The following is a 19007-nucleotide window of genomic DNA, read 5'->3' on the forward strand; positions in this document are numbered from 1 at the left end:
ACACAAGATAGATTAGTAAGTTATCTACAACTTTGTTATTAACAAGTTTTGCAGCAAAGACCATTATCCATATGAAATCATCCACACAATTAAAACTATAAATGCAGTCTTGTATTTGAATTATAAAGTGATAATTAGTTATTTGCATACAATCAATGACTTCTAAACCTTACCATTGACATCAATAGTTACTATGCATCATAAGAACCATAGAAAACATTATGGTTAATCACAATCTAATTATTTAAATGCCTTTATTAATTTAATTAAATAATTAGGGTAAATAATAAACATATGCCAAATATGCACAATAAATTCTCAGAAAATTACATTTGACTCCTAATGCTCACAATATGCTACCGTGAAAATTTCATACCATTTGCACATGTATAACATCCTATGCAAAAATGATAAGCTAGCAAGGGTTATTTTAGTGAAAATGGAAAACCCTATAGAAAAGTGTCAAGCAACAGATTATATATTTTTCCTAGCTTCACATTAGTGCCATACTACTATACAAAAATTTGCATAGCAATATTTTATATATTTTTATCCCTACAAATTTCCTTAGAAAATGCCATTTATTAATAAATAAATAGAAATACCATAGTTAAATCAAGTTTACAGCAAGCTTATTATTTTTCCTAGCTAGAGCATGTCAATACAAAACCCACAAAATTGGAATCGCATTTTTATCATTTTTCTAGCTCAAGATATCTAATTTACAAAATGGTAAACATACAAAAAGCACTCATTTAACTATATTTAAATCACCATGAAAAATACTAGAAAATGCATATTTCATATTTTTATAAAAAACTACACTTCCTAAGGAATACAACAAAATTTGATTCACCAGATTTGGATCTCTACAACTCCACTTATCATTTTTCAAAGTTTGCAACAAAAGTGAAAACAAATGAACTAGCTTTCTTCATCGAGTCACTAACAGCTGGGGCCCACGGTTCAGTCGACCCACACGTCAGCGATTACAAAACAGAGCGCGGCATGGGACAACCGGAGTTCGCCGACGGCAACCCTCTCCGGCGATGGCACCGACACCAGAGTGACTCCCAAGACCTCCCGCACCGATTGCGCTACTAAGCTAGGCCTATTGCCGGCGCTAACGACAACGGCGGCGTCAATGGTGGCAAGGCGGATGCGGTTGACGGCGATATGCCGGTGTGGACCATGATGACTCAAACTAGGGCTCGGACCAAGCATCTACAGGATCTGGTGAACCTATTGCGCACTCAAACGTGGCACTCGGTGGTCGGAGTTGGCCGGACCACGGTGACGGGCCCACGACAGCAGAACGCCGGCGAGCTCCGCACAGTGGCACGGCTGGCTTACTATGCACTTCTAGCTAGAAAAGTGGGGCATGGTGATGCAGGTGGGGTTGCAACGACACTGCTGCGGTGGCGGAGAAGCGACGTGACACGGTGCAAGGCGAGTGGGGTGGCTGGCAATGGTGACGGCAGCGCTTGTCCGCTGCTACGGCTGCTGCGGGTGGGCGAAGGAAGAGGCTGAGAACGAAATGAGAGCGCGGGGAGGGAGCGGCGAGTGCGGGCGTGTTGTAGTGCTCTCTGGCCCAACATGGCCTGCGCTTGGGCAGGATGCGGCGACGCGCGGCCTCCACGGCTCCACGCGGCGTTCATGCTCTGGCATCGGTCGGCCATTGAAGGCCGAGCAAGTTGGCCATCAGAGCCCCGAGTCCGAGCTTGACGACGTGATTTGGAGGCGATCAAACACGTAATCGGTGAAGTATTAGCACCAACAATCTAAATAAAAGTTGTAGCCCTTCATACCGTCTACAATTCTTCTTAAACGATCAAGACCTAATTCTCAACTAATATCAAGTAAAGTCAACCCAAAGTTGAGCTTGTCAAACTGTTAGTGTATAGGACTTACAAAATTTTTCTTAAGTGCTGAAAATAGTGTAAATCTGATTTTTGTGAGCCAATTTCAAGCATGTTAGGAGCTGAACTAGCCTATGACCCAAAAACAAAAGTTGTTCCTCTCATCAAACACTACAACTTTGCTTTAGTGCACATATCCATGCAAAGTCTCTATCATATAGTTCAAACTTGGTCAAACCTATTACATTCAAATGATGACTTGTACTATGACTTAGTGACCAAATTAGCCCTAGCCATGAATACCAAAGTTGTTCATGATGACATGCTAAACATGTTTAAGCTATTCCCAAGTTCACACAATCATTTCATACATGAGTTACACATAAAGCTTTCCTAGGTCAACATATATAATATCACTTAAGGACTTGATTAGACAAAGTGATCTAAATGAACAATGTTCCATTAGTCATCCTAAGTGTAGCTAAGATGTTTTAGTGACTCACATGAACCATTTACATGTATTCACTCATGATCATATGCATATATATAAGGAAACATAAAATAACAAGCATGTTTCATATGTTTCAATCACATGTTTCAAAGGTAAAAGCTTAGTTATGAATGCCTGATGCTCATGCTCATGCAATACAAGTCCAATTATGCAAGCTTAACACCTAGGGTGTTACAACCCCTCCCCCTTATAAAAATCTCATCCCAAGATTTAGCAAGACGTACCATTCTTGGAAAAAGGCAGGATAAACCTCATGTAAGTAATCCTCTCTTTCCCACGTAGCATCTTGTTCACTATGATTATTCCATACCACCTTATAGAACTTAATGATCTTACTCCGGGTTACTCTTTCCATCTCTTCTAACACTCAGATTGGCCTTTTCTTCATAGGTCAAATCCGATTGAAGCTTTATGTTGGTGGGTGTAATAGCTTCCTCAGGTACACGAAGACATCTCTTCAACTGAGAAACATGGAAGACATCAAATATTGCACTCATCTCTGGTGGAAGTTGTAACATATAAGTGACATTCCCTTTCTGTTCAATAATCTTGTACGGCCCTACATATCTAGGCGCAAGCTTCCTTTTCACTCCAAATCTCTGCACTCCTTTCATGGGTGACACTTTCAAGTATACATAGCCTCCCACTTCAAAAGTTAGTGGTCTTCTTCTTTTATCCGCGTAACTCTTTTGTCTGGATTGGGCGGCTTTCATATGTTGTTGGATAATACGCACTTGTTCTTCAGCTTTAGTGACAAAGTTGATACCAAAGTATCTCCTTTCACCGGGCTCAATCCAATTCAACGGGGTTCTACATTTTCTGCCGTACAAGGCTTCAAAAGGAGCCATCTTGATGCTTGCTTGATAACTGTTGTTGTAGGAAAACTCGGCTAGTGGTAACCATTTCTCCCATGAACCCTTGGAAGATATAACACAAGCTCTCAGCAAATCTTCTAAGATCTGGTTTACTCACTCAGTTTGTCTCGAAGTTTGTGGATGGTATGTCGAACTTCTGATCAATTTAGTCCCCAAAGCCTGATGCAAGTGTTCCTAGAAACATGCTATAAACTGTGGTCCTCGATCTGAGATTATGGTCCTATGTACTCCATGTAGTCTCATGATTTGAGAAACATACAACTCAATGCACTTCCCCACGTGATACCTTATGTTCACAGGTATAAAATGTGCTGACTTGATGAGACGATCTACAATGACCCATATTGAATCGTGACCTTGCTGTGTCATTGGAAGGCCTATGATAAAGTCCATACTGATTTCTTCCCATTTCCAACCTGGGATAGGCAATGGCTGAAGTAACTCGACAGATTTCATATGAACAGCTTTTACTCTACTGTAGTTATCGCACCTAGCGACATAGGCTATGATCTCCTTCTCCATCTTAGTCCACCAAAAACAGGTTTTCAAATCTTGATACATCTTACTGCCACCCGGATGGATAGACAATTTGGACGAATGAGCTTCATCTAGAATTTGATTTCTAAGCTCACGGTTCTTCGGTACAACAAGTCGGTCCTCAAACCATAGCACACCCCTTTCATCTAATCTGAAATGCTTAGTTTCTTACTCTTGCATCTTTCCCTTAATGTGAAATATACCTACATCTGTCTTTTGTAGTTCTATGATTTTACTCTCAAGTGAACAACTGATAGTGATATTATGCAGTACAACAAGATGTAGCAAATTAATCCCATCTTCCAACAATGCTTCCACAATGTTGCAATAAGATTTCTGACTAAGTGCATCGGCTACAACATTGGCTTTCCTGGGATGGTAGTGCACTTCCAAATTGTAGTCCTTAATCAGTTCTAGCCATCTTCGTTGTCTCATGTTCAGCTCAGGTTGAGTAAAGATGTACTTGAGACTTTTGTGGTCAGTATATATATGACATACATTGCCTAACAAATAATGTCTCCATATCTTTAGTGCATGAACAACTACTGCAAGTTCTAAATCATGCGTAGGGTAGTTAACTTCATGTTTTCTCAACTACCAAGAAACATATGCAATAACTCTTCCTTCTTTCATGAGCACACACCCCAAACCTATACCCGATGCATCACAAAATACATCGAAATGCTTCTCAATGTTAGGTTGTGCTAAAACAGGAGCTGTAGTTAACAGAGTCCTGAGGGTGTGAAGTGCTGCTTCACATTCTGGCATCCACTTGAACTTCTCATCTTTCTAAAGTAGCCTAGTCATGGACTTAGCTATCTTAGAGAAATCTAGAATGAAATGACAATAGTAGCCTGCTAACCCTAGAAAACTCCAAACTTCATGAACCGAAGTCGGGGCCTTCCAATCCATGACCTCTTGTACTTTCGATGGGTCTACAGATATTCCATCTCTTGATAAGATATGACCTAAGAAAGGTACTTTACTCAACCAAAATTCACACTTGCTAAACTTTGCATACAACTTATGCTCCCTTAATCTGGATAGAACAATCTTCAGATGCTCCGCATGATCTGCCTCATTCTCCGAATAAATCAATATATCATCGATAAACACGACCACGAACTTGTCGAGCTCGGGCATGAATACCAAATTCATCAGGTACATGAAGTAGGCAGGAGCATTCATTAGTCTGAAAGACATAACCAAATACTCATATAAGCCGTACCTAGTGGAGAAAGCAGTTTTAGGTATATCCTCGGGCCTAATCTTGATCTGATGATAACCTAATCTCAAATCAATCTTTGAGAATACCTTTGCCTTTGCTAATTGATCGAACAAGATGCCGATGCGAGGCAATGGGTACTTGTTTTTGATGGTCACAGCATTGAGTGGCCTGTAATCCACACACATTCTCAAGGACTTGTCCTTCTTCTTTACAAACAATGCTGGACATCCACATGGAGATGAACTAGGTTGAATGAGACCTTTGTCCAATAGATCTTGTAGCTGAATTTTAAGTTCTGCTAACTCATTTGGTGGCATCCTATAAGGCCTTCTTGAGATAGGTGTCGTACCTGGCACTAACTCAATCTTAAATTCCACATCCCTATCAGGTGGTAAACCTGGTAACTCCTCTAGGAATACATCAGGAAACTCACAAACCACTGGGATATCGCAAAGGGTAGTGGTTTGGATAGCACAAGCTAAGTGTTGGAGTTCAAAATTTCAGGAGAGTGGTACTAGAAAGGCATTTTCTCCCTTTGGTTCTCTCAACATAATAGTCCGAGTGCTTGTGTTAATGAGAACACCATGATCTTTCATCCAATTCATGGCTAAGATTACACTTATGGATAACCCGAGCAATACTATCAAATTCATTGTATACTCCCTCTCTAGTATAGAGATGAGCACATTTCTGACTATCTTATTTATAGAAATAGTAGCCCTGGCTGAACTTATATTATAACCACCCTTGCTTACTTCAATTATTTTTTGATCATGTCTAGATGCAAATGCTTGGCTCATAAATGAATGAGAAGGTCCCAAATCAAATAAAACAATAGTGGGATGCTTGTTGATAAGAAACATACCAGCCATGACAACTTCTCCAGCGGGCACTTCCTCAACAGCGGTATAGTGCACGTATCCAGGACATGCCCTCACATTTGCCTGCCTCTGATTGTTCTGATTCTGATTGCCATTCTTCTTAGGGTGGGGGCATTCTTTGGCCCAATGACCCACTTGATTGTAGTTGTAGCAGGGTTGATTACTCCTAGGTCCTATGGAGTTTCCTTGACCGCCATTCCCTTTAGGTAAGACAATAGTGAATGCCTTATGGAATACCTTCTGAGGCCTAATGTTCTGAGCTTTTGGTGGCAGAGGCCTGAACTTAGGTGCAGGTGGGTGGAACTGCGGCCTAGCTATGATAGGAGCTCTAGACCATGAAGATCCGGAGGCACCTGCCTCAATTGCCCTCTTGCAGCCCTTAGCTGCCGCATGCATATTGTTATGGTTTTCCTGGGTTAAAGCATCACTAATAAACTCATTGTAGGTGGTGCACTTAGAATTGGCCATAGTCTTCATCAGTTTCGTGCTCAGACCTCGCTTGAAGATCTCTATCTTCTTCTCTTCGGTATCAACAAAACCTGGGGCATACCTAGATAGGTTGTTGAAAGCATGCATGTATTCAGTGAGGGTCTTAGTCCCTTATGTGAGCCTCATAAATTCGGCCACCTTCATGCGCATTAGCCCTGGGGGAATGTGATGTCCCCGAAAGGCCAACTTGAACTGCTCCCATGTTACATGTGCATTAGCAGGTAGAGAGGACAAGAAATGTGTCCACCAAATCTCTACCGGTCCCTGCAACTGATGGGACGCATAGTCAGCTTTCAGGTGCTCAGTGACTCTTAGTAGATGAAACTTCTGCTCAATAGTATTGAGCCACTCGTCCGCCTATAGCGGTTCCTCATCCACCTTGAAGATAGGAGGCTTTGTATCTAGAAATTCCTTGAAGGTACTGTGCTGGTTTGGCTCAGGCCCTTGTTGCTGTGGGTGGGCACAAGCTGTGTTCTACGCAATGAGGCATAGAGCTTCCTCCATTGTCCTTTAGCTTCCTAAGAATTAGGCAAAGAACTCCTGAGCAAACGGCGGTGGCGGTGGCGGTAAGTCACCATCGTTGCCATCATGGCTGCTGCTAGCTCCTGCACGGGTGTGAGTCATCTGCAAAGTTGCAACAATAAGTGAGTATTGGATGATGTCAGGAGATTGTAGATGAATTTTACAATCATGCCAAACTGAAATTACTAGAGAGAATCTTAAATTCATACAATAAGAACAGAGGCATAATAATTCATTCTCACAACATGACACCACCAATTTGATCACTTATCAGACTCATAGCGCGTTAACATTCAAATCATGATCATTGATAAATGAACTGGAATTGCATTAGCGTTTAACCAAACATGAGATAACATGCAAATACCAATATTACATGATAGTCCAATCACCAACACCAAACTCAACTACAGGTCCATTACATAGATAACGATGATACATCTAGTGTTTCCACTAGTCACTAAGCAATCTAATCCTCATTATGATCACTGTTGAGGTCAGAGATAGGATCGTCTTCCTCCTCTGGCTCCACTTCTTCCTCGTCCTCATCGTCATTTTCTTCCATATTTGGACCATCTTCTTCCCCATCAAGGATTGGGTTCAGCTGGTTGTTTAGATAGTGCATGTCGATAGATTATCATCGATAGTCCTTCGAGGGGTATCCCACGAAGGTAGATTGATCGGTAGAGGAGCGTGAGATTAAGAATAAGAAGGCAATAGAGACACACGAGTTATACAGGTTTAGGCCATCAGTATGACATAATACCTTACTCCTATGGTCTGTTGGTTTGTATTAGCTATCATATGATATGCCGTGATTTTAGAGGGGGTCCCTGCCCACCTTATATAGTTCGGGAGGCAGGGTTACAAGTCGGTTAGATCTAAGAGATAACCAGAAAGTAATAACTGATTATAGGAATCTTGGGATCATACATATCCTAACAGATCTCGTATTATCTTCAGGATATCTTTCTAATGTCTTGTGGAAGGCACCGAGTAGAGTCGTGCCTCGCAAGGCTTCTTCTTGTGGGCTGAGCCACCCCTAGGGGTATAGCCCATGTAGTCTACCATGGGTATCTGGGGTTGTACACCCCATAGCTAGTCCTCGAGCGCCTTGTACCCATTGTGCAACACCGTCTTGAGCTTGTCCGAGCAGGTGCGAAACAAAGCCGAGTAGTCCAACTCATGGTCCGACCACCATGATGAGCCACCGAGCAACTGTGAGCAATTGGCGAGCAGCGTGCATCATAGCCAAGCAGCGTGGACCATCGCCGAGCAGCGTGGACCATCGCCGAGCAGCATGCCCCAAGCATGGCTTGCCATAAGGGTATAAGGAGCTCAAGTCTAGAATTGAAAATTTACTCTTAGTGGACCAAGTGTGCCCACTTAGAGTCCGACCACGAGGAAAGGAGATAATCTTCTTCTGTTTTCAGAGTAACGGAGTCTTCTAGAAAAATCAAGCACATTCACCGCAAGATGAAGTGTGCCCACTTAGTCCCCGAGCCTGATAGTAGATGGCGTAGTCATGTGGTGCCAGGGTCCAAAGTAGAAGACGTAACAGACGACCAGCCAAGCAGTCAGCCAGTCCCCAGGCGTAGCTTCCGAAATAAGATGAAACACATTCACCGCAAGGTGAAGTGTGCCCACTTAGTCCCTGAGCCTGATAGTAGGTGACGTAGTCACATGGTGCCTGGGTCCAAAGTAGAAAAGTAACAGACGACCAACCAAGCAGTCAGCCAGTCCCCGAGCTATGAGCAGATATACCAGAGCAATCAAACATTGGCAAAAAAAATTGGAGTAACGGTTGTACAGTAACGGTTACTGAGCCTTAATAAATTGTGGAGAAATCTATGGTCATTCGGCGAGTAACAATAAACGACACCGATAAATGAATGACAGTGGGCTATGGATGCAGTGAAAACCTAGGTGCAGCCCATTAAAACGTGTTGGAGAATTTGGAGCGGCAGCAGATCACGGGAACGGTTTCCTAAAAACCCTCGGATGCAAAAAAGGGTGGGGAAAGTGCTTTATAACGGCGCCGCCACAGTCCCCACTCCCCCCTTGCCACTTTGTCTTTCTCCAATACTCTCGCATTTCTAGATTCATAGGCACAACTGCCTCCGCCGCCAAACCCTAATCAGAATCTGAAGGATGGAGCCGAAGAAGGGAGCCGTGAAACCAAGGAAGACGATCCCAAAGAAAGTGGGCACCGAAGCCTAGAGGGATGAAGAGTGGGTGCCATCATGCACTAGAGAGGTGGAGCTGAATAGGCTAGTTGAGGCAGGCATTCTTCCTGACCGCGCGACCGCTAGATGGTGGCCTGACCCTCGGTGAGCCCTTCCCAACACCTCATACCGATGAGGTTGTGGTGTTTGAAGATTACTTTTGGCATGGGTTGGGATTCCCTGTTCATCTATTCCTTAGGGATTTGTTGGATCTATGGGTAGTCAGTTTGTGCAATATCCATACAAATACCATTCTTCACATCTCTATATTTATCCACTTCTATGAGGCATTCCTTGGTATCCTTCCCCACTTCAACCTTTTCTGTTATCTATTCTGGCTGAAGAAGAGAGGCGGTGGTGGTTCCAAAGTGGTCGGCGGAGTATACCTTCAACTAGCGTGACTGGAATGGTAGGTGAATATCTTACTGTGCCACTGAACACATCGTTGAAAAACTAGGAACACAAGGTGGTTCTACATAAGGTAGACTGACCTAGCCATCCGCTATGACCCTAATCACATCCTGGAGAACCAAAAGAGCTAGGTCGGAGATGCCAAGAAACTGCTGATATGGACCAAGTGAAAGAGCTTCTTGACTTAAGTCCGGGGTGTGAATACCAATGGTGGATTGGTAGCAGTGAGTTTTATATCACGCCGTGTTCAACCCTGCAAGGAGAGAGCTCATCCTGGCTTTGAATTCAAAGGGAAAACCGATGGTACCTGGGAGAAACCAGATATGCTATTAAAGGAGGTTATCGAAGAGCGAGCTGCAGAGCTGTTCACTTCGCATGTTTCATTCAATATGCCAGGGTATTCAAAACCCTTTAACTGCAGAAACCAGCCACCCTAGGTAAATGTCTCAGCATTATATTCCTAATGCTTTTAATCTATCGTCATTTCCAAACATCTGGACTCATTCACCTATAAAAAGATCCACTCGCAAGATAGAGCCATATACTTCTCGGGTGTACCGAGGAGTGAATGGCTGACTAGAGTAGACAGCCGACAACCGCTGCATCCCAAAGAGGAGGGGCTGAGCACCTCGTCGGATGGTGCATCCCCAGTATCGAAGAAAATCTATGGGAAAAGGCCAGCAGTAGACGAGCCAGCTCAGAAGAGAAGAAAAATAGTGGGCACCGCTTCCTACAAACCAAGCGGCATCTCGCTTGGTGATGACCAGGCTACTCGACCGTGAAAGACTACAGTGTTGGAGTGCTCTGACTGATGATGAAGACCTGACAGCGCGTCCACCGAGCACTGAAGGAACCACCAGCTCTGCGCTGAAGTCCCCATTTCAAAGCATGAAAGAGATTCCTGCACAACCGATGACGGAAGTCCCAGTGGTGTAGACGACCTGGAGTCCCCGAGCAACAAACAGGAGTAACCTCAGAGCAGCATGTGGAGAGGGATCTGGAACACCAATCGGATCGGTGGTCTTCTCTTGAGGAGCAGGGAACCTCCCTAGCAGAGCACTAAGGCGAAACCACACAACTACACCTAGAGGATCAGGCAGGTATCGTCGGTTCAAGAAGTTGAACCAGGAAGACCAAACCGTGAGTATATTTGTCTTGTAGTAGTAATGTTGTTCCTTGACCTCTTTGGAATACCAACAAGTTGACATTATGTAGAGCAACGCTAAGGACCGTGCCCGTGGTAGAAACAACATCGACTGCTCCTGTCCTGGAGTCCCCGAGTGATTAGCAACTAGAAGAGAGGTTAGCTACAGGTGCCGGCGGTCCTGGCGATGGCGAACCATTGGCACAAACAACAGGCGCATTGGCGACAGCGACCAAGGCTACGACTAAAACCGTCGGTACTTTGGGAGCGGAAGCTGTAGCTACTGTTGATGCACCGGAGGCTAGGGAAGCCACTCCGGCGATGGCCAAGCAACAAACTGGACCACCCGTAACGATGCTAGGAATGGTCGGAGCCGCTGTCCGGCCATAGAGCCCCCTAGTGGTGCCTCGAGCGATGGTTTTTGAGGACGAGGTTGAGGAGATCGAGCAAGCCGAACCTCAACCCTAGTCTATCTGGATTATCTGAAAACGCGGGGAAGAAGTGGTTGTTATCGAGGAAGAAAACACCACCAGGGAGATGAAGAGGCTGAAATCCGCAGTAGCTAGAGTAATGACTCAAATCGAGGTTAGTACTTCAACTATAATATTAATAAATGGTGTTGGAGATCGAAGTTCATCACTGGCATTGTACATCCATAGGGTATAACGCGTACAGCCGAGTAGCGGCATCAACTGATAAAGAGGATGGAGCCCCTTATCGAAGAGAACAAGAAACTCTGGGAGGCAATGAACCTATATGAGAAGAACATCCAGAGGGCCCGACATGAGCGAGACCTTGCAGAGTCCAATTTGTGGGACCTAGAACATCGGAAGGGGGTTCTGTCCGAGTAGTTGGTAGCTACAACCGAGCAGCTACAGAGGAAATCCGATCAGCTGGCAGTAGCATCCGAATAGCTACAGAAGAAAATCGAGCAGCTGGCCGTAGCGTCAGAACAACTGAAAAATGCTTTCGACCAGTTGGAAAAGAAAAACCAGCAGCTGAAAAGCTTAATCGATCAGAACTCTGGTATGATTACTGGTGAATATAGTTTGTATTTGGTTGAACAACCATCTTTTAGGTGATAACTATTTTGCTTGCAGAGCGAGATGCGGAGCTCAGCCAACTTCGCAAGACCATCGAGCAAATCCAACAAGAGAAAGCAAAAGAGTCGGAGCGAGCAAACAAACTGGCCGAGGAGCTGAAAGGTGAATACCTCCTGGTTGGAATTACTGCTGAAGTATTTTTCTAGTATGACGAAACATTGTAACGTTTGTAGGTTATCGCCGTAAAGCCAAGGCACAATTCGATGTGCTGGTGCAGGAAGCCTAGGTCCAAAAACACAACTTCAATGCTCTAGTTACCGCAATAAAACCTGTAACAGAACCGACCAAATCATAAGAACGTAAGTACAAAAACAATCACCGAAGCGATCAAATTCCTGTACTTAAGCTCCCATAATCCCGGTAGTCCGGAAATCACGAAGGATTTCAACCAACTCTCGACATACAAACCAAGATCGTAATGATTCAACACAACACATCATCCGTTACAACATTTCACAAGTAGCATTCGGATTACATCCATCAGAGTTCAAATAAATATTACAAACCAAGTTTGAGTGCGCGGAAGCAACATAGTTTAGTACAAAACATCATAGTTTTCAAATACATTGCCAAGATCAGAGTCATGTCCCACAAAAGCATTATCAGGTACGAGAACTAGTAGAAACCGCGCCCAACGGTCTAGTCTTCATCCCAGCTGGGAGAAGGCAGTACTTGCAGCAACCAAAGTAGAACTGGTCATCTACAACAGGTGGGAAATAAACCCTGAGTACAAGAAGGTACTCAGCTAGACTTACCCGACAAAAACAGAAATAAAGACACCAAGGATCATGCAAGGCTTTTCAGGTGGGCTAGCTTGACACAGTTGCATAAAAGAACTTAAGATTATAGTAACCAATTTAAACTTAGCATCAAGCTTATCATTATTTACCTATCCACTAGATTAGCACCTGTACTAGAGCACTCACTTATTAGGAGCAAACAGTATTAACCATAGCAGGTATAATAAGGCTGTCATCATCATATCATCATTTCCGAACCATTAAGTTATTAAGTGTATCTACATTGGAGATAAGCCCGTCAAGTTCTCACTAACCGGGAGAGACGGCGATTCGAATCGAATTACAACTCAGCTGAGGGGGTATTCCTAACCCTCACCCTGGCATACTTTGCAAGAGCAGCCGTGGGTCACCTTTGGGACATCTCAGGAACCAAATTCACGGGTTCGATCAGCGCTAGCACTCTCAGGGATTACCCTTCTGCCAGGACGACCAGGACTTTTAAATCACCTGCCCTTGGACTCACGCCTACGGCTCCCTTCCGAGGCGCACTTTATACTTATCGACTCCCGGCCTGAGGTGAGCTACTCGGCTTCGCGGTCGGTCTTCAAGGCCGGCCAACTAAGAGAGAGGCATGCATTCAACATGAACTAGGAAAGGCTCCAAGATTCAGTCCTTAATCGACACAGACGGAGTCACTGCAAACCGGCAAGCCTCCGTCCGGTCTTCATTTCAAATTAAGACTGGTTCTTTTCCACGATAGCAAATATAGCCAACCGTGCCACATGTATCATCCTATATCTCGCAGGTGACAGGAAATCACCCGACTTCTACCGAGTTTAAGCAGGGCTAAGCACTACTCGAGCCTGAGCTATATAGGATTCAGGGTAACAATATCTGGACAAGGAATGAGTAACCAATGCAGCAAGTGTTTGCATCCAACACCTAAACTTAATGCAACAATATATATAATAATAATACTGTAACTGTAGTTCGGAAATTAGGAGGCTTAATATGCTCTAGGGCTTGCCTTTCACAAAGTTGCAAGGACGGTGGTCAGGGCACTCAACGGCGACCTCATCTGGCACTTCTCCTGAAGGCTGCTCCTCCTGAATCTTCGGTGTCGGCTGCTGCTGCTCGTTCAGTTCCTCGAATTCCAGCAGGGTTACTCCTTCTGGTACACCTATTGCATGCCGATGCACAATATAAATATCATGAATGCATAAGGAATGACATGGTGCTCATGATGAATGAATCACAGTGAGTGTTTACGAAAGTATTACTGGACACTCGTTTACCGAGTACTTAGCTCTATTCAAATCACTTTAAGCATGTATCCAACTTAACTTAAATAACAAGAGCAACTTACCTAGCTTGCATAACCTAAGATAAAGATGCCCATCTTCAGTTAAAGGCCTAACACCTAGGAACAGTACCATGAACTTAGGATAGTAAAGACATACTTAAAATAACAGTTAAAGCTTCATATGCAACAAGTAGTAACTTAATTCTATCATAACCAGAGTTCTATAACTCCAATTGACTCGCAAGAGGACATTCTGGAAAGCTTATGAAATTCTCTACAATTCATTTGTAAACATCAAAGCATGATTCTGAAGTTGACCGAATCCAATTCCAGTAGACCTAGAATCTGTCCCGCAATGACAGGGTTGCTAACTTAATTATTTAATGATGGTGCAAAAGTCTAATTTGACCAAACCAAGTTTACCAACTTGTTTTTCATACTTAAGAAACATCAGAAAGTATAGTGCTAACTTCTAAATAAATTATTTAATATCCTTTTCTAATTTACCTAGTTAATTAGGTGATTAAAGCAATATATAGTAAAACTGTTCAGAAAAATCTACAAAAATTACAGTACCTATCTCATGCTTCACATAGACTACCATAAAAATTTCAAAGCCATTAAGTTAGTATAACAGTCTACACAAAAATGATAAGGCATACTGGCTTAAAATGGCATAATTAAGAAATCCTAATGAAAAGTGTCAAGCAACAGATTTCCCATTTTTCCTAGCATCCTTCTATCATAATAATAGCACCCATCAAATTTCACCTTCACTGGATCTATAGAAAAATTATGAAAATTCACACAAGATCCACCTAGTAATAAAAGGAAATTCTATAACTTAAAAACTACACATGCACTAGCTCTGAAATTTTAACCAGAGACTCTACTAAACCAAAATAGAGGACCCACAAAATTTCATAATTTTTGGACCACAGAAACTCAAGATAAAATTCAAACAAATTTGCATGCATCTAAAAACACCTTTCAAAGTCCTAATTAATTCATCAAAAATTTCTAAAACATGTGCTCATACATTATTTTTGTTAAATACTAGACATGACCAGGAACTTAACAAAATTAGAACCACATCAATTGGATCTATATACTAGGAGCTACATATTTTTGAATAACAACACAATTCGGTGAAATAATAAAGCAAACAAATAAAAAATCAAAATGCATCCACAGCTGTTGGACCGGCCCGACGGAATAGCGGCCCGCGAGCACACCGGCATGGCCCAACTCACGGCGTGGCTCAGCACGACGTGGCCCATGCTGGGCTCCCGCCTGAACCGCGACGGCTGACAAGAAGGGCCCGCGCGTCAGCGAGGGAAACAGGGGAGGCGGCCTCGGCGACGGTGGAACTCAACGTAGGTGGTTTCTCCGGCGAAACCATCTACTCTACGACGTTCGCCACGAACATGCACATCTATTGGTGACCTCAATCGGTGCTATGGTGGTGGCTAGAGGGGTCGGCGACTGACACGGCGGTGCACGGTCACGGCACGGCCGGCTCCGGTGAACCGACGACGACAAAGCCCCTATCGGTGACCCTACAAGCTTTAGTGGTGTTCCTATGACCTAGCGCGTGGCCGAGGAAGGAATGGGAGCGGCGCGAGGGCAGCTGGCCGCGTGGAGCGCCAACTCCGGCGAGCTCCCGCCATGGCCGCGGTGGGGGAAAACGGCAATGCGCTCTTACCGAGGCTCAAACGACCCGGCTGAAAGGTGGAGGAGGTGGAGGAGGTCACGGTGAGGCTGCAGGCGGACGGGGCAACGCATTTTCGTGGTGGTTTGCTCGTATGGCAGCGGCGATGCTTGGTCGGCAATGGCGGACGGCAGAGCTCGCCCGTCGCTGCGTGCTGTGGGAGGAGAGGAAAAGCGAAATGGGGAGGCGAGTGCGTTCGGGCAGGCGCGAGTGGCTTCAAGGCACGGCTGCGACGCCAGGAGGTGCACGGCGCGTGGCTAGCGCGACAGCAAGCCGGCGACGCGCGACGCACACGCGTCCGGCGTTTTCTGAAAACGGTCGGTCACTGTAGCGCGCATTCAGTCGACTTGGATCGTCTGACAGCGTGAATTCAACGCCATACTACAGCTAATCCAGTGATGCTTTGCAGAAATGGTGTACATGAAAAATGTAGAGGTACCATCCAGCTACATTTTCCTTTCAAAGACCATCTCCTAATTTGCCAAGGATCAGCAGTTATATGAAGCCCAAGTTGGCCTGATCTCACTGAAATGCAACATGACTTAGGGTATTTTTCTAAGTGTTGAAAATAGCATGTATTTCTGACTTGTGGGCCATGTTTGACCATGCTCTAGACCTTTTCATGAGTTGACCATAAAACAACTTTTGTTCCTTAATAAATTTACTACAACTTTGCTTTAGGTTGCTCAAGCATGCATAGACTCTAAGTTACTCTTTTTAAACAGTCAAACAGTGAGACTCCTAGGGTCAATTCTAGTCAAACCTTCACTCAAGGGCAATTTTGTCATTTTTACCTACATGAACAATGTTCCAACAAGTAAAATAAATGTAGTTAAGGTGTATTAGACCATGATCAACCATTTTACAAAGTTGTTATTCCACTTCTACTGATCACATGTGATAAGAAAAGTAAAACAAGCAATTCATACATTATGTTTCAATGATAATGACATGATGATATAGATAATGCACATGTTTATGAAATGACATGCAATTAGTGGAAGCCAAACACCTAGGGTGTTACAAAACCAGTGCTTGACTGTGTCGATCTAGAAATGGCACCCCGACCTGACGATAGGAGGCAGGGGTCAGATACCATCATCCGGAGGTGCAAGGCAGCGTGGGAGAATTTCAAGATCTTCAACCGCGATGCCATTATGACCGTTGCTACTCATGTCCTTGTGGTTGTTCGGTCCCACTACCCAACCATCGATGTTCAGTCGATAGGGGGCGGTTTTGCCGAAGGACTGAGCGATGCGGAGACCCAGAAGCTGGAGGATGAGGTGGAGGACGTAGCGAAGAAACTGGCCAGCGACATAGATCTATTTGGTGAGACGAATGGCAGTGACATAGCCCAATGATCTGCTTGGCTGATATCATCTATAATTTCTGCGCAATGCCATTAGAACGCATGAAAGCGCAAGAACACTTATATATACGATTAATGTTATAAAGTGCATGTGTATGCAATTAGATTGTATTTCGGTGAGAAAATCATCGTAGTTATGACCATAAGATATTTATACGGAGTATAAGTAGAGTCCGAGCAGTTAGTTTGCTACTAACCCCTATGGCCTCAGCTAGCCCATAGTCCATGACGTCAAGCGCAGAGCCCAAGCATGTGTTGGGGGAAAAGGCGTGACCAAGGAACCACAGCCGACCACCCATAACGCAGAGCGCGGAGCCCATAGCACATGTAGGGAGAGATCAGAAACTGGGTCTTCTCCATAAAGAAAAGAGCGAAACGTATGCTGCTCAGCGGTTATCGAAATGACTGTAGATGGCGGAAACGGCGATCGAGCAATAAATTCTGCTCTGAGCTCTCGGCCTCGGATAGCCCATAATCTATAACGTCGAGTGCAGAGCCCGTGCATGTGAAGGAAAAATAGGCGTGACCAAGGAACCATAGCCGACCATCGATAATGCAGAGCGCGAAGCCCGTGGCATATGTAGGGAGAGATCGGAGGCTAGGTCTTCTCTGAAGAGAACTAAAAAGAAAGTAAGCTGCTCGCTAATCGGCGAAATATCTTTAAAGATTTACAGCAAATTATTTGGCGGTTTGGAGAAAAACATGTGGTGAGACACGTTGGCGATTTAGAGGAGACGTGTTTGGGGAAAAATTATTCGGCGTTTTTGGCAAAAATGTGTCGACGTTTTGGAGAAATGGTTTGGTGTTTTTTGGAGGGAACCATTCGGAGATTTTAGAGATTTGGAGAACTTTATTCGGCGAAATTGTGGTTGGCGATTTGGAGAAATCGTTCGGCATTTTTTGGAGAGATCCGTTCAGAGATTTTGGAGAAAACCGTTTTGCGATTTCGAAGAAAACTGTTTGGCGATTTCGGAGAAAATTGCTCGGCATTTTTGGAGAAAACTGTTCGGCGATTTCGGAGATCATTATGGAGTATCGTAATGCTTCGACGACCATACGCGGAGATCGAAAGTTAAAGGAGAAAAAATGGAGACAAATTATGGAGACCAAAACTTTATTCATCATAAAATGGAGAGTACATATCTGGAGCGTTTCAAGGGTAGAAACATATAAGGTGCTCAATGTGCCATGAGTTTGGAACATCAATCCCATCTAAGTCACATAAGCGATAAGATCCTGGTCGGGTGACCCCTTTGACGATGTAGGGCCCTTCCCAAGGGGAAGAAAGCTTGTGCAACCCTTTGGTCTTTTGTTTTCTGTGGAGAACGAGGTCGTCGATGGTGAATGAACGACCTTTTACGTTGCAGTTATAGTACCTTCACAGATCTTCTAGATACTTGGCTGTGCGGACGTAGGTGATCAGGTGTTCTTCCTCGACCTGGTCAATGTCCTCTGTCCGAACAGCCACGGCCTACTCTTCAACATAATTTTCCACCCTAGGTGCTCGGAAGTCAACATCTGCTTGTAGTATGGCCTCTGAGCCATAGACCAAAAAATATGGAGACACACCGGTACCGTGACTAGCTTGAGTATGCAGTCCCCAGACCATAGCCGGTAGTTCTTTGAGCCATCTGCCTGGATGCTTTTCTTCTTTCTGATATAGCCTCTTCTTGAGGGCATCAAGGATCATACCATTAGCCCGCTCAACCTGGCCATTAGCTCTAGGATGAGCAACAGAAATGTACTTAATGGAGATGCACCGGCCTTCACAGAAATCCCAAAAATGATGGCCGATAAATGTGGTTCTGAGGTCGGTGATAATGCTATTCAGGAGACCGAACCTGTGTATAATATCTTCAAAGAGGTCGACTGCTTTCTTTGCAGTAGCTAAAATGAGCGGTTTGTACTCGATCCACTTGGAGAACTTATCAATGGCGACGTATACATACCTGAAACCTCCTGGCGCTGGCTTGAAGGGCCCAATCATGTCCAGTCCCTAGCATGCAAAAGGCCAAGAAGCTGGGATGGTCTGCAATTGCTGTGCCGGTACGTGTATTTGCTTGGCAAAGAACTGACATCCTTCACAGTGCCGGACAAGG

This window comes from Miscanthus floridulus, chromosome 6 (assembly GCF_019320115.1).
Source record: "Miscanthus floridulus cultivar M001 chromosome 6, ASM1932011v1, whole genome shotgun sequence".
Classification (NCBI taxonomy): Eukaryota; Viridiplantae; Streptophyta; class Magnoliopsida; order Poales; family Poaceae; genus Miscanthus; species Miscanthus floridulus.